We start from the raw sequence: 15968 nt of genomic DNA on the forward strand, positions 1-15968 counted from the left end.
AATTAGCAAGAGGTGTCTGTATGATCCTTCTTTTCTTCCTTTAAGCATGTTTTGGTAGCATCTTGTTGCTTCTCAAATCTCCCTATCAGTTTAAGCAACTCAAACACCAAACCAAACTCACAGTTTTCTGGTCAGTTCTGACTCCTGTCAATCTTGGGCCGAGTAGACTTTGCCCTGTGGGTGTCTGAGGCCATCAATCTTTACTGGAGCAGAAAGGCTCATCTCTCTCCCACGAGGCAGCTGGTGGTTTTGAACTGCAGATCCAGCAGGGGTTCGGAGTAATCCACTATGCCACCAGGGTTCATTTTGACATTAGCAAGCTCCCAGCATTTGCATCCATGCTTTAAGCAACCGGAGTCCCTGACCTAGTTTAGTAAACAAAATTACAGTGTTTTGAAGAGCAAATAGTAACATGGAACATCTGAGAATGGTAACATCTACAAATTAGGTACTGCAACTTTTTATGTAATACTGATTAATAAATGATAACGTGCACAAAAGAAAAGGTGGGGTTGTAAGCGTATTACATTGTTATTTGAATCGTTATAAGTTGCAGACTACGTATATTGGAAAGCTACTGTGTTGTATCAAACTTTCATTTATACGTCACTTAGATTTATTTTACTGCATGCCACAAAACTTTGTGGCTAAAACAACAATGATTTTATTTAGTTCATGATTCTGAGTCATCTTGGTGATTGCTCTCATCTGTCATGGAGACCACACTCTACTTTGATGTTCATGTAGTTTTCCACTTAGGAGTTGAGTGTTACACCTTCTAACCCCACATGGAAACTTGTCTAGGAAGTCTTCTTTATCTTTCTGGCTATTCTCTGTTCTTGACCCTCACACTACTGCGGGTTGTCTGCATATGCATGCAGAAGTCTGGTCAAGGTTAAGATGTGGGCTCCCAGCAGGATCGTGATCAAATCAATCCACTTGGTGGTTCAAGGTTCATTCGGTTTGCATGTAAATTTACAAATCCCTGTTTAGTGTATAACATAAGCCAAACACAGAGTAGGCTGCAGGCCAGAGGGAGACCAAAAAAAATTAAAAAAGTCAAATTATCAAGTTGCTTACAGTTTATCTGGGGAAGATCGATCAACTAACATAATCCTCCAATCAAATTGCTTCTCCAAAAACTAGAGCAAAAGTTACTCCTCAAGGCTCAAAGTCGAACTCTCCCCAAACTTTCTTCTCAATGAATCAAGGCAGAAGGCCACATAAAGTTCCCCATTTCACTACAGAAGAAAGCACAATTTATAAATACCTACAATGTGCGAAGTACTTTGCTAGTCAGTAAATTACTTTGCTGCTGTTGTTTCAAGTAACTCTTACAAAGTTGACATGTTATGAGATAAAAACTGAAGCTAAATCCTGGACAAACATATGTTGACCAGCCTAACACAAAAGTAAATACATACTGAGCCAGGGTTAACATATAGGTCTAAATGTATTTCAGATTCTAAGCCTTGTCTACAATGAATACAATGCTCTTCTGTAAGTAGTAAAGATTTAGGGAAATCTTCCTGAAATCTGGCTCACACTATCCCATCTCCTGGTAGTGCCGGGCTCATTCAAGGCTTGGAATAATTCTCTAGTTACGTTCCCTTTTTGCACATCTAGGGGTAAGCAGGGAAGATAGACACACAGAATTTCCACTGTGACTGGTATGGCATTAATGCTTGATTGTAAATTGGAGTGAGCAAACATATTTTGACCCAAATTATAGATATGTGTTCCCAGGACCACAAATTACAGGCAATTTTCGCACATTATAGTAATAAAGCTATATGCTTGGTGAGCACACAAATCACTAATAATGATGTGGAAAGCATGGTGTTTACAAATAAAAGGGTGTTCTTGCATGACAGATTCATTCTTGATATCTTTTTTTGTTGTTGTTGACTTATTTGGCCATCCTTTTTAGGCAACAGGTTTCAAATAGAAAAACAAACAACCAACCCAGAATATTACCTTCAAACTGACCCCAGAAATAGAAGTCATTCAGAATGCTAGTAGAAACATCATCTCAATGTCTAAATGTTGTAATGCAAGTGGAATTTCTGTGAAGATCTACCACAACTTTATTCCACTCACGGCCTTTCTGGTGGATTTTGGGAAAAATTACTAAGCCAGAGAATATTTACGTGGCATCTTCTATATACTTACACTCTTGGTTGTTGTTATTAGTTGCTTTTAAGTTGATTTAACCTCAAGGATGAAGAATAGAGCTGCACGACATAGGGTTTTCAAGGTCGTGACCTTTCTAAATCAGATGTCTAATCTGTTAGTCCAAGACCCCTTTGGATGGATTCAAACTGCCAACCTCATCGCAAGTTGTTGAAGACTTAATTGTGTACTTTCCTCCACACATTTCTATTCTCTCTATAGGATTCATGGTGGCATAGTGGGTTACACATTGGCTCGCTGACTGAAAGGTAAGCTGTTTGAAACCATCGGCCACACCTCCATTCTTTGGGGGAAAAATTGAGGTTTTTACTCTGTAAAATTTTACAGTTTCAGAAACCCATGGAGGCAATTCTACTCTGTTCTCTAGGGTTGCTGTACATCACAATGAACTTGATGGCAGTAAGAAGGACTTTTAAAGATGCTCCCCACCCCCGCCCCTGGAACATGCACAGCAGGAATGGTGTATCAGTGTGTATTATTCTGGGATGATTCTGGTTTCCTGATCACTGTTGATCTGACAGAAAAACTCCATATCAGCTCCCTATCCCTTCCAATGCTATGAGAAATAGAAGAAAACTTCAACAACCTCCTGGGATAATTCATCTTTTGAAAATTATGCTAGTTATCGTGCAGTTGATTCCAAGTCACGGTGACACCGTGGGTGTCAGAATCCAATGGTATTTCCAAGGCCTTTCGTTGGCTGATATTTTAGACTTTCGTTTCCACATCTCTCTGTTGAGGCTTTTATAGGCTTATTTTCTTAAAAGATAAAATAATAGGGCAGTTACAACTCAATGAAAGAGGTACTTCTCAGTGCTAAGGATGTTATAGCTAAAGGGATCATTATTTCCCCTCCGGGGTTAACGTTTTGATATTAGGGGTGCCAAGAAGACTTTGAAGTTTTGATGGAATGAAGAAGGTCATTTCTCTTTGACCTTTGAGTGAATGAAAGCAGGTAGTCAGCCTGAACAAGTGGGACACGCTGACCTTCAATCATGGGGACAGCATGAATAGAGGGACTTTATTAACTGAAGCGAAAGGGAGTTGACTAATACTGCATGTGGTTGGCTGAGTGAGGCCCACCAGTGGCTGTGACATTGACGCATGCATGTAAACGCTTACTGCAAAATACCTCCCATAAAAAGTAAAGCTTACTTTGGGAAAGAGCACAGCTTTGTCATGAGGATCTGAGGCTCTTGGGAAATACCACCCACCTAAGCATTGCCATTTGCACATTCCAAAAATGAAAACAAAAAGTAAAGGAATTCTATTTGGGAATTATTATGAAAGTGTAATTTGCCACAATAGTTATAATAGAGCCTGGTATGTAAGAAGTCTCTTATGACTACATTAAAATGGTGTTTTATGACTTATTTAACATAGTAGCGGAATGTTTAGGAGCAAGCATATAACCTAAGAAGTAACATTATTTTTCCTTTTTCTTTCCTTTATTATTTTTTAAAATCATTTTATTAGGGGCTCATGCAACCCTTATCACAATGCATACATACATCAATTGTGTAAAGCACATTTGTACCTGCATTGCTCTCATCATTCTCAAAACATTTGTTCTCCACTTAAGCCCCTGACATCAGGTCCTAATTTTTCCCCTCCTTCCCCACTCCCTCTCCCTCATGAACTCTTGATAATTTATAAATTATTATCTTGTCATATCTTGCCCTGTCCGACTTCTCTCTTCACCCACTTTTCTGTTGTCTGTCCTCCAGGGAGGAGATCACATGTAGATCTTTGTAATCAGCTACCCCTTTCCACCCTACCCTCCCTCCATCCTCCCAGTATGGCCACTTACACCACTGGTCCTGAAAGGAAGATCCACCCTGGATTCCCAGTGTTTCCAGTTCCCATCTGTACCAGTGTACATCCTCTGGTCTAGCCAGACTTGCAAGGTAGGATTTGGATCATGATAATGGAGGGCGGGGGGAGGGGGTAAGAAGCATTTAGGAACTAGAGGAAAGTTTCAGGAGCAAGCATATAACCTATGGAGTAACATTTTAATGGCTTAGTAAATTTCCATCTTGAAGCCTAACGTGCACCTAACATAAGCCAAAGTATTTGCACTGGCCTTATCTGCATGCAAAAACTAGATAGTCAACAAGGAGAACCAAAGAAGCGTTGCATTATGATGTCGGTAAAGAATATTGACTATATCATGGATTTCTAGGAGAATGAACAAATCTTCTTTGGAAGAAGTGCAGCCAGAATGCTCTTTACAAGCAAGGATGACAAAATTTCATTTCATCAGCTTTGGATACGTTAGTATGAGGGAGCAGTCTTTGGAGAAATTCCATGCTTAATAAAGTAGAAGATGAGTGACAAAGAGGAAGGCCATCATCAGATGGATTGAAATAGTGGCTGCAACAATCAGTTTAAACACACTAACGATAAAAAGAATGGTACAAGACTTCACAGTTCTTCTTTCTGTTGCACCTCAGATCACTGAGTTGAAATCAATTGAAGTAGTTTATTGTGCCAACCTGGCCGATGAACACAGGTGGGGGTTAATTGAAGGGTGGCTAGATAGATGGCTTGGTGAGCCTCGTCTTTCTAGTTCTCGGGTCTCTTGCTTTGTGATGGTCGAACCAGAGTGCAGCTGCCTTGGCCAGTTCCCTGCTTCAGCTGGCAAGGCTCACTTCCTGCAAGACCTCGCTGAGGAGAAGCTGCACCCACCCCGATGCAGCCCTGGGTGCTGGAGCAGCCGTGTGGAGACCCCTGCCAGCGCTGAGATGCTTACACACTCACTGATTCAGCTTTCCTCCTGCAACCGGCATCATTGCTTGTGTATTGTGAGATGGAGGAGGACGTTGTGGATTGGTGTTGGGCATATGGTTAATATTGGACTTGTGGGTTTGGGCAGCACTGGGTTGAGATGTTTTCTTGATGTGCACTTACCCTTTATATAAAACTCTGTCTTATACATGAGTTTCTTTGGATTTGTTTCTCTAAAGCAGTTGTCCTCGAACTATGGCCTGTGAGCCACATGTGACCCGCCGAGGACATTTATCTGGCCCTCCAGGTGTTTTTGCCCCATTTGTTTTTTAACTTCAAAATAAGATATGTGCAGTGTGCATAGGAGTTTGTTCATAGTTTTTGTGTTTTTTTTAAACTATAGTCCGCGGCCCTCCAACAGTTCTGAGGGATAGTGAACTGGCCCCCTGTTTAAAAAGTTTGAGGACCCCTGCTCTAAAGTGCCTAGACTCACATCCATTTATGACTCATTGTGCTCTAACAACCACAACAACAAATGGTCACTCTGAGTCAGAACGGACTCAGTGGAAAAGAGTAGATTTATTCCTACATTGTGGAAAAGCCCTAATTAATTATAACACCTAATTGTAAAATAAACCATGATGATAATACCTAATTGTGAAATAAAATTAGACATCTGTGATGTTTTTCCATTTTACAACAATCAGAGCGAACCATAAGAAAGGACTTACTGTCTTAGTGACCCTACGTGCAATAGAAGGAATGTTCAATCCTGTACCGGATTCAAAAGTCTCACTCACGTTTGAGCACATTGTGGTCAGTTCATCTCACTGAGAACATCCTCTTCTTCACTGCCCTTCTACTGTAACATGCATGACGTCCTTTTCTAGGCGCTGGTTTGTCCTGATAACATGGCCAAAGTACACGAGACAAAGTCTTGCCTCCTCTACTTCAAAGGAACAATCTAGCCATACTTCCGCCTAGACAGAGCTTTTCGTTCTTCATCGTGGTCTGTGGTACTTTCCACATCCCTCCCTAACACTGTCATTCAGATGCTTCCACTTCTCTGGCGTCTTTCTTGCCAACTGTCCAACCTTGACATGCATTTGAGGCAATGAATAGCAAACCATTTAGTCATGATTAATATTTAAAGGGATAAAATTATTCATTTTACTATAGAGAAAATGAAAACATTACTGATGTTATCAAATGCAGTCTCTGCTACTTTATTGCTGAGTCTTTTTGACCAGTCTTTTTATTCCTAATGCCTAAATAGTTTATACTTAGCCTAGACATTTTAAAATGTCTCACGAACCAACCAACTGTAAAGAAATAGCTGCTTCTCTTGCCTTTTTATTCTGTCAGTCATTCAAAACCCAATGGAATGTATGATGAGGATGAGTCAAGATTGTGTAAAAGAGTTCAGGACACTCAGAGGTTGAATTTGAACATTTTTTCCAGGAGTTCGTTGATGTGTGTTCCTGTAGTTCTTTCCCTAACAGCTGGGAGCCCTTTGCACGGGGGAACTTAGAAATAAGACAAAATGCCTAACCAACTGCTGTGTCTTGATAGGCTTGCACTTTTATTACATACATTTCTTATCCCACCTCTCTAGGATCATCTTTTCATATATACATATAATTAGCCCGACATTTCCAACCAGTAGGCTCCAATCATCTACAACTGTCACTTCCATGAATGTACCTCGATAGGCCAGGCACCCATGACTTTGCTCAGCCTGTCCTTGATGTCTAGCAGTCTAATATCATTGCACATGTTCCTGGTAAATGCCCATTCATTTGGCAAATGCCTTCTCATTAGCTGTAGTTTATCTTTAAAACCTTATTTGAATCCTTATGCAGAAATGATTGCTCTTTTCTATGAATGGGCCATATCACATCATATATTTATCAAGACACTAGTAGTTAGTTATTCTCGTGGGTTTACATGCCTCTCTTTTCCTCAACATGATAGGCTCCATGGAGGATAAAATGTATATCTGGTTTCTGTCTTATCCACAATAACTGGGACCTTATAGAAGTCTGAACCTCTGCATGCTGAATGAATGAATGGATCAATATATAATGATGAAAATAGTTCTCAAACACAAAATGTACTAGAGGAGTCAACTTTGACTGTTTTTCCCCAAAATAATAATCATCTTCATGTATAAGAATGACAGGTCCTGCCTCCCTCTATTATTGATATATTTGGCAAATGGTTGCTATTTGCATGAGACAGTTTGCTGAAAACAACTCTGATTCAGAAATCCCTAGTGATATTTTACTTATTTTTATCTGTGGTTGTTGTTAGATGGAATTGAGTCAATTCTGACCCACAGTGACCTTATGTAAAACAGACTGAAACACTGCCCTGTCCTGCATTACTCTTTTTTGATGCTCCTCTACTGTAACCAACATGATGTCCTTCTCTAGGGACTGGTTTCTCCTCACAACATGATCAATGTATGGAAGAGATGGTCTCTTCATTCTTGCCTTTAAGGAGCACTCTGTCATTACTTGTTCCAAGAGAGATAGGTTTGTTCTTTCAGGTGTCCCTTGTTCTTCCCATATTCTTTGTGAGCACCACATTCAAATGGATTTAGTCTTCTTTATTCAATTCCAATTTTCACATGCACATGAGGCAATTGAAAATACCATGGTTTGGGCCAGGCACATTAGTCCTCAAAGTAACATCATTGCTTGTCAATGCTCTACAGAGATCTTTGTTCAGCAGACTTTTCTAATGTCCACTGATCTCTTGACTGCTGCATCCATGAGCATTGATTGTGGATCCAAACAAAAAAAAATCCTCGATAACTTCAATCTCTTCTCCATTTATAATGATTTTACCTATTGGTCCAGTTGTGAAGATTTTATTCTTTTTATATTGAGTTGTAATCCATTCTGAAAACTGTGATCCTGATCTTCATCAGCAAGGGCTTGCTTCAAGTCTTCCTCACCTCCAAGGTTGTGTCATGTTCACATCACAGGTTGTTAATAAATAAGCTTTCTTCAAATCCTGATGCCATATTATTCTTCATAGAATCCAAATTCTTGGCATACAGATTTGATAAAAATGGTAAGAGGATACAAACTTTTTCACACCTTTCCTGATTTTAAAACATGCAGTATTCCCTTTATGTCTTTTCAAAATTTTATTACACTTTTTGGTAATATTCTGAAATTTTAAACATGTCAAGAAACACACTTGGTGTTCTATGCATCCTATACATCATAGAAAGTTTCAAAATCATTATTAGGTTTATGGATCCTACATTTAAATTCTTTCTCAGATTTGGAATAACAAGCCAGTATAATACACTGCTTACTCAACATCTTTATTGAAATTCCATTCCTTTCTAACTTATAACCACTGTTCACTAGGTAATAAGGATACTTTTATTTATAATTTATATCCTTACAATTTTTCTCTAAAGGAAATTTTAGCCTTTCGTAAGGATTTAAGCTTTTTCTGGGTGTTTTGTCCGTTCTTCAATCGTTTTCTCTTTATTCCTCCCCTCCTCCTCCTCCTTCTCTTCTTTGTCTTCTTTTCACAATCTTTTAAACATGTAACAGTGGTTTTCAACTAAAATATCATGCATATACTTTTTGTGCATCTTCTCTAAATCGTGGGTGGATTTTGAAAGCACCTGTATCTAAAAAATTGGTTACGTGACCTATGTAAAAGGAACAAAAAATAATCTGTTTTCATGGGTATATAACCAAATGTGGTGAAGAAAGCAGATGATGCCCAGCTACCAAAAGATGTAGTGTCTAGGTCATAAAGGTTAGAAGCTAAACAAATAGCCATCTAGCCGGGAAGGAAGACTCAAACCAACTTGTGTGATCATATCATGATTTGTCAGTGGGAGCAGGTATTAGGTATCAAATAGTCCAAACCAAACAACTATATCAATGTGAAGGAGGGGGGTTAGAGTGGAGAGCCAAAGCTCTTCTGTGAATGATCAGACATCCCCCCACAGAAGGGTTACAAAGAAGGGATGATTTAATCAGGGTACAGTATACCACCGATAAAACACACATTATTCCTCTGGTTTCTGAATGCTTCAACCCCCCACTACCATGACTCAGTTCTACCTTACAAATATGGCTAAACTGAAGTGCGCACATTAGTACAGATTAAGAGCTCTTGACACATAGAATCCAGGACATATAAAACCCTCAGGAACAGTAGTGGGAGCAGCAATCTCATGAGGGTAGGGGGGTGGTGGGAGTGGAGGAAAGAGGAGGGGAAGGGGGAATCCATCACAAGGTTGGATATGTAGTCCCCAGGGGCCCAAATAACAGAAAGGTGGGTGAAGGGAGACAATGGAGAGTATAAGATACTAAACAATAATAATATATAATTGATCATGGATTCACAAGGGTGGGAGGGTGGGGAGAGAGGAAAAATAAAGAGGAGCTGATACCAAGGGCTCATGTGGAAAGAAATCGTTTTGGAAAGTTGATGACAACATATGCACAAGTGTGCTCAATCCTATTGAATGATGGACGGTTATAAGATTTCTAAGAACCCCCCAATAAAATGACTCATTAACAAAAACCAACTCATCTATTTTCTTCCCTTGAGCATTTATAGATTGATTCTGAGCGTTTATAGTTTATAGATTGACTCTTCCTAGAGACAACCCTTGTTTGTAATCACACAACTTACATAGTGTCAGGCCTTAGCATCAACAGCAGACTTCTCAGTTAATGCCCTCTTAAGTGCTTCATCCCTGCATCATGCTGGTTACTATTAATATTATTGGCCATTAAGTTGGCAACTTTGCATGTCCATTCCCATTGCCATTGGCGCACAGTGGCGCTAGAGGACAGAGTAGAACTGCCCCCTAGGTTTTTCAGTGGTGTGAGCTTTCTTGCAGTGGACAGCCACATCTGTCTCCTAGAACCTCATGTACAAAAGAACGAAATGTTGGCTGGTTCGGCACCATCTTCAGGATCACTCAGGTTGATTCGATTGTAGCCATGGTGTCAGGTTATCTCAGACCTTCCCTTTCCCAAACCTAATACCCTCCTCCAGTCATTGATGCCTACTGATGGCATGTCCAAAGCAAATGAGGTAGATACAATTCTATGGTAAGCAACAAAGTTAGTACTGGTTAATTTTCAGAAGTAAAACAACAGACAACTTTCTTCCTAGGTTGTCTTGGTATGGAGTTCTGCTGACACTTCTCCAGAATGAATGGCCCACTTGTGATTTGAAATACCAGTGACATAGGTTACTGCATCATAGCCACAAGAAAGTCCCCACCACCAGACAAACGGACAGATGGTAGCCTCCTTATTGCTACTAGCTTCCTTAAGGTTTCTCTCCAAGCTTTCTTCTTCTCTGTTCCTTTGACTGTGTCACTCTTCTTTCTTCAAGCTCTCCATAAGTACCTTGAGGTAGTTAGTTTATTGTGCGAGCCTGGCCAATAAATACAGGTGGGGTTAATGGAAGGGTGGACAGATAGATGGCTTGGTGAGCGTCGTCTTTCTAGTTCTTGGGCCACTTGCTTTGTGATGGTCAGACCAGGGTGCAGCTGCCTTGACCAGTTCCCTGCTTCAGCTGGCAAGGCTCACTTCCTGCAAGACATCCCAGAGGAAAAGCCACGTGGACCTACCCCGATGCAGTCCTGGGTGCTGGAGAAGCCGTGTGGAGACCCCTGCCAGGGCTGAGATGCTTACATGCCCACTGATTCAGCTTTCCTCCTACAGTCAGCATCATTGCGTGTGTTTTGTGAGATGGAGGAGGACTTTGTGGATTGGGGTTGAACATATGGGCTAATGTTGGTCTTGTGGGCTTGGACAGCACTGGGTTGGGATGTTTGCTTGATGCACACTTAACCTTTATATAATACTCTCTCTTACACATGAGTTTCTGTGGATTTGTTCTCTAAAGTACCCAGACTAACACATACCTCCTACCCATTCACACTAAATTTTCACAGTTTCTAAAAGTTCTCCACGTAGAGAATTGGGTTATTTTTATTTTCCTTTGATTTGTTTTTTTTCCCCTCTCAGTTACTCAAGGCAATGGGCCTACTTTTCTCGCTTAGGCTAGCAATGTGAATAACAATCTTTCCTTTCTTTTTGACTGTAGTATGCTTGATTTTCCTCTTGTATTCTTGCTACCTTTTCCTCCTCTCTCTTTTTCTAGCCCAAGGAGTCCTAGTGTCATAGAGGAATACAATTTGAGCTGCCAACCACAGTGTTACAATTTCTAATCCACTAGACTTGGAAGAAAGATGAGGCTTTCTGCTCTGGTAAAGATGTGCAGCCTGAGAAACCCAAAGAGGGAGTTCTCCTCAGTCCGATAGTGTGAGGATGAGACAGAATTGAGTCCACAGCCGTGAGTTTTCTCCTCACTAACCTAACCATTGTCGTTCTTGACTGAAGTTTTCTCCCACCATCACTAGCCCTCCACTTTAACAAGCATAATGCTTTCCTTTTGTGTCCTGAACTACTCTGAAAATCTATTTGTTCTCCGTGAAAGAAAAATACATATACTGATATATTTAAATCTATATTGATTTTCTTATAAGGAAACAAACACATATAAATTGTATTTTCCATAATTTTTTAATGGTCATATTCACTAATTTGTTAGGAGCCCGGCTGATGCTCGGTAAGGGAAACCTCAGGGTTGACCCCTCAAACCAACCAGTGGCTTGGTGGGAGAAAGCTGAAGTTATAAGCTCCTGTGAAGATTTACAGCCCACGGAAGCCCTAGCAGGCCACGACAAAGGTGGAATTGATTTGACGGCAGTTGCTTTGGGTTTTTATATTCATGATCCCATTTGATCCTTACAATTGTCTTGTGAGGAAGATAGGCGAAGCATTAATATTTTGCCCATTGTAAAGATGCAATCAAGGCTTAATGACTTGGATGTTTTAGGTAGAACATAGTGAACAGCCCAATCTGGTGACAGGTCTGTAAACACAAGAGTGGTGATGGGAAGACGTAACTGACAAGAGACTTCTCTGTGAGGATGGACCCCATCAATGATTTAAGTTTGATTCGACTCAAGGCAAATGATCATAGTTCATCATAATATCTCTGGCTTAGATATTTTCATGTATATTTGAACATCCTAAACATCTATTACTTATAAAACCAGCCTATTCAATGATTTCCAAATGTTACATTTTTTAATTTAGTAAAAGCAGCAGATTTGGGAGGAAGGAATTTACTCATATGCACGCCATCTCTCTCACTTAGCCGTTCAATCTCTCATTCATTTACTTAGATAGCAATTCGTAATCTGGATTGCTTATAAAAACTATGCCTGCTAACTAATTAGTATCACGAATCTCTAAAACTCACAAGATTGTCCATTTTAAGATGAATGTTAAAAAGCAAAAGAAAATGTCAAACATTGATCCAAAATATAATAAATGACCGTGGCATCACCAAATCTAGACAAACTCAAAATGAAATTTCCTGGGAAATTGGCAGTATGGTTTGTAACACCATTTCTAAACTACTTCTTGTGCTTTTCATTTGAGATTTTACATATGGCTCCCGGTTCTCTTTGACAATGATGATGCAGCAGTCAGAGGAGAATGAGGACAGTTCTGACCGTGGGAGGGGGTTCGATTAAACATTAAGGACAGCTAGATACTTTCTGTTGGAATCCAGTGTTAAGAACTTTGTCAAAGAATGAACCCTTTCTGTAACCCACACCTCATTTGTCACCCTGATGGGCTGAGGGAAAGTGAAATTTACAAACTGAGAATGAAAGCACATCCATTTCGCCAGTCTGACACCCTGATATAATAACTATTTACCTTGAGAAAGAGGCACTGAGACTTCCGATTCTTGTGAATCTTCTCACTTTGGCACTTATTTTCTCACTCTGTCAAACAGCCCCAGATTAATGGAACAATTTGTTCAACAAATCATATTAGGAGAATGCGCACGGGGTAAAGGGAGAGAGGCGGGGGAGCAGAGAATTTTTACTCATTCATAGCGGTGGTATCTCTGCAAATAAAAATGTAGTTATGCCTGGCATTTACAGAGGGACAATATGAAAGGGAAAGAGTGTAATGACTTTGGGCAGTGGAGAGATCACTTTTTAAGAATGGCAGTGCTCAATGGGGGAATAAGATAAAGTTACACATGGCATCTAGATTGAGCTTGCTTTTAGAGCATATTTTTCAAACACAGGAGGATCTATGTGTGATAAAGAGGGAAAAAGTTTTCCATTAAAATTAAGCACCTTACGCTTGCTAGACGGTGCTAATAAGCTCCTTTCTAACCTACTCTTGGGAAGTCTCAAAGAATTCCAGGAACATTGTATTTTACAAAGGACATGATTCAATTCTTCGGAATCAAGGAAATGGTGCATGAGCGCTACATGTGATTAAGATGCAGCTTGTTAGTTCAGATGCACATTTAATTCACATTCAAAAGGAAAATAAAACAAAATAATTAAAACAAGCTCCATGTTACTTATTTCGATCTCTTTGTACGAGATGTTTTCATGAATATTTATAATACAGGCAGCCAATCAATATCAACTACAACACATCATATTTCATTAAATACATATCGCCTATTCTCTTACACACACACACACACACACACACAACAACAACAAAACATTACACGCCCCCACTAACTTTCAAAGGACACTCAAAGCTTTCTGTGATGTTCATTTATCTTTGTTAGTCTTGGCACACTGCTGTTACACCTTGCATCCTCAACCGAAATTGACACTTTCTTGTACCTGACTCTGCACACTGTGGCCTTGGGTGTCAAGGGAAAATATTACTTTGCTTTATTGTGCTCCTTGGAATTCTTTCATTTTCCTTTTTATCCCCCCCTTCGTTCAACTTTTTCTTTTTCTTTTAGTTCCGTGTCATGTTTTGGAGCCAGGAGAGAGATTGCAAACCCCTCTGAACACATATTTAGTTGCCAGAAACTCCTAATGCTTTCCCTAACAGTGGGCTGCAAGATTCATTTGACAAGCAGGCTTTGTCCCCAGTGGTTGAGTCTAGAAGAATTTACAGTAAAAGCAAACTGTTCAAATTGTTAAGGGTTTGTGGTAGTTCCACAAAAAATCTCATTTCCAATAGTGGTTCAGTGATAAGAAACAATATGAAACCACTCAGCATGTCATTGACATAACTGCCTTCAAAGAAAATAAGAACACTCCTCTTTAGGTATTTATCCTACAGGAAACCAATTTGTCTGAGAACATTTAGGCCACTCTCATCTACTTATTTGTCCCACTTTTATGTAATAAATATTTAATTAGGGACGATCAAAATATTGCCTGTTATTTCCAGAAACGCAGTGGTATAACTGAATAGGGAAATACTTGCTACATAACATGTGGTATATTGGTGTGTATGTATGTGCGTATATGTGCAAAGATCGGTTACAAAGAAAATTTGTTTCATTTGAGACCATTTGAAATGTACAAATATGTTGTCTGTCTGAAGTGCCTAAGTATTGAATATATACATATATGTTTATATGAGTGTTCATATATGTGTGTGTATATATGCACATATACATGTATATATGTATGTATGCATGTCTGTATTTTTCTACTTCTCCCATCTGAACTGCCTCCTCAGGTGCTTTGAACTTGAAAAATTATCCAATAATTGAAGCTAGGAAGTGAGTCTGTCGCTTTTTCATTTCTTCTCCTTATGAGGGAAGACTTCCTCCCTGTTCTCCGTAACAGTAACTTTCTCTCTTCTGCTCCTGTGTGGGCGCCATAAGGCACCTAGTTTAACTTACCCCGCATCTGTATCAGTTCCCAGTAATGTCGGAAAGGGGGTGGTTCACCTGCAGCACAGGGCTGTGCGCACACAGTACCTGCCATATGTTGATTGTAGGAATTGTCTCACTGGCCTTGGGGGACCTGCGTCTGCTAGTAAAGTTAACCTTCCTCCCTCCGCCCTTTCTCTATGTCAATAAAGTATTGGTCCATGCATGGCCTGTGTGTGCTTCGTGTCTCTTATGGAACGCTGAACCCTGGCCTTGTCTGTCTGTCTGTCTGTCTAGTTGTCTTCCTCTCTCTCCGCGATATGGATAGAGATGATTTTCTTCAGTCATATCAAATAAGTGGAGATGTATTTCAAACATGCTCATGCACTAGACTTTTCAACGGAGTGCCTCAAGGGCACACGTGTCATTACCAGGATTGTACTCACCTACTTTCTTTCATGCTTTGAGTTTGGCCCTGTTGTGTCATTGAAGGGAAACGACTACACATTTGCTCTTCACTTAAGAAAAGGGCCAGTCCAGATCAGGGAGTAGCTTTCAATTGAGAGTGATACAAGATCAAGGACCCTTCTGCTTGCTGCCTGCAACTCTTTACAGAAGCAGCCTGCCTCATCTTTTCCCCTGGGAATGGACAGCAGGCTCTACCTGCTGCCCTCTTGTTTAGCAGCCCAACTCTGACCCTCCCCTCCCCTGCCCAGGAGGCCTCCAGAGAAATGGCTCTGCCTGATGCAAAAAGGGGCATAGAGGTTGGGAAGACAGCAGTCACCCCTGCCATGTGCCCTTCGGGTTTTTCCCTTCTTTTTGCTCTGCTTTTACATTTCTCTAAGGTCACCAGAAATTTGAATGGACCCAGTGGTAATGGGTTTGATTGTTTGCTTTTAAACGAAAATAAGAAGAAAAAAAAGGTTGATTTAGAGCTTTCACCCCAAATCCCATCAAAACCAAGTATCAAATAGCATGTAGTAAAATAGCTTACTTAGCCTTATCACAGAAGAAAACATTTTATGAAAACATTTATCCAAATGGATTTCTTTAATGCCATTCCTGATACTTCCATTTCCTTAAGCCTCAGTGGAGGTCTCTGTTCCCAATGGTGGCAGCGTGCCTTCCTTCCCCACGTAGATACAGACTCAACAGTTTAGTTTTTATCATAGAATTCCCTTCAGAAAATAGAGACCATGTCCAAATCAGAAGGAAGAATTGAAGAATTTCGTTTCAATGATTTTTGTTTGTCCTTAAATTTTCATTGTGAGTTGGGTGAAGGATTATAACAAATATAGTCCGTTTTATATTCAACAATT

Source organism: Tenrec ecaudatus, chromosome 9, assembly GCF_050624435.1.
Source record: "Tenrec ecaudatus isolate mTenEca1 chromosome 9, mTenEca1.hap1, whole genome shotgun sequence".
NCBI lineage: Eukaryota > Metazoa > Chordata > Mammalia > Afrosoricida > Tenrecidae > Tenrec > Tenrec ecaudatus.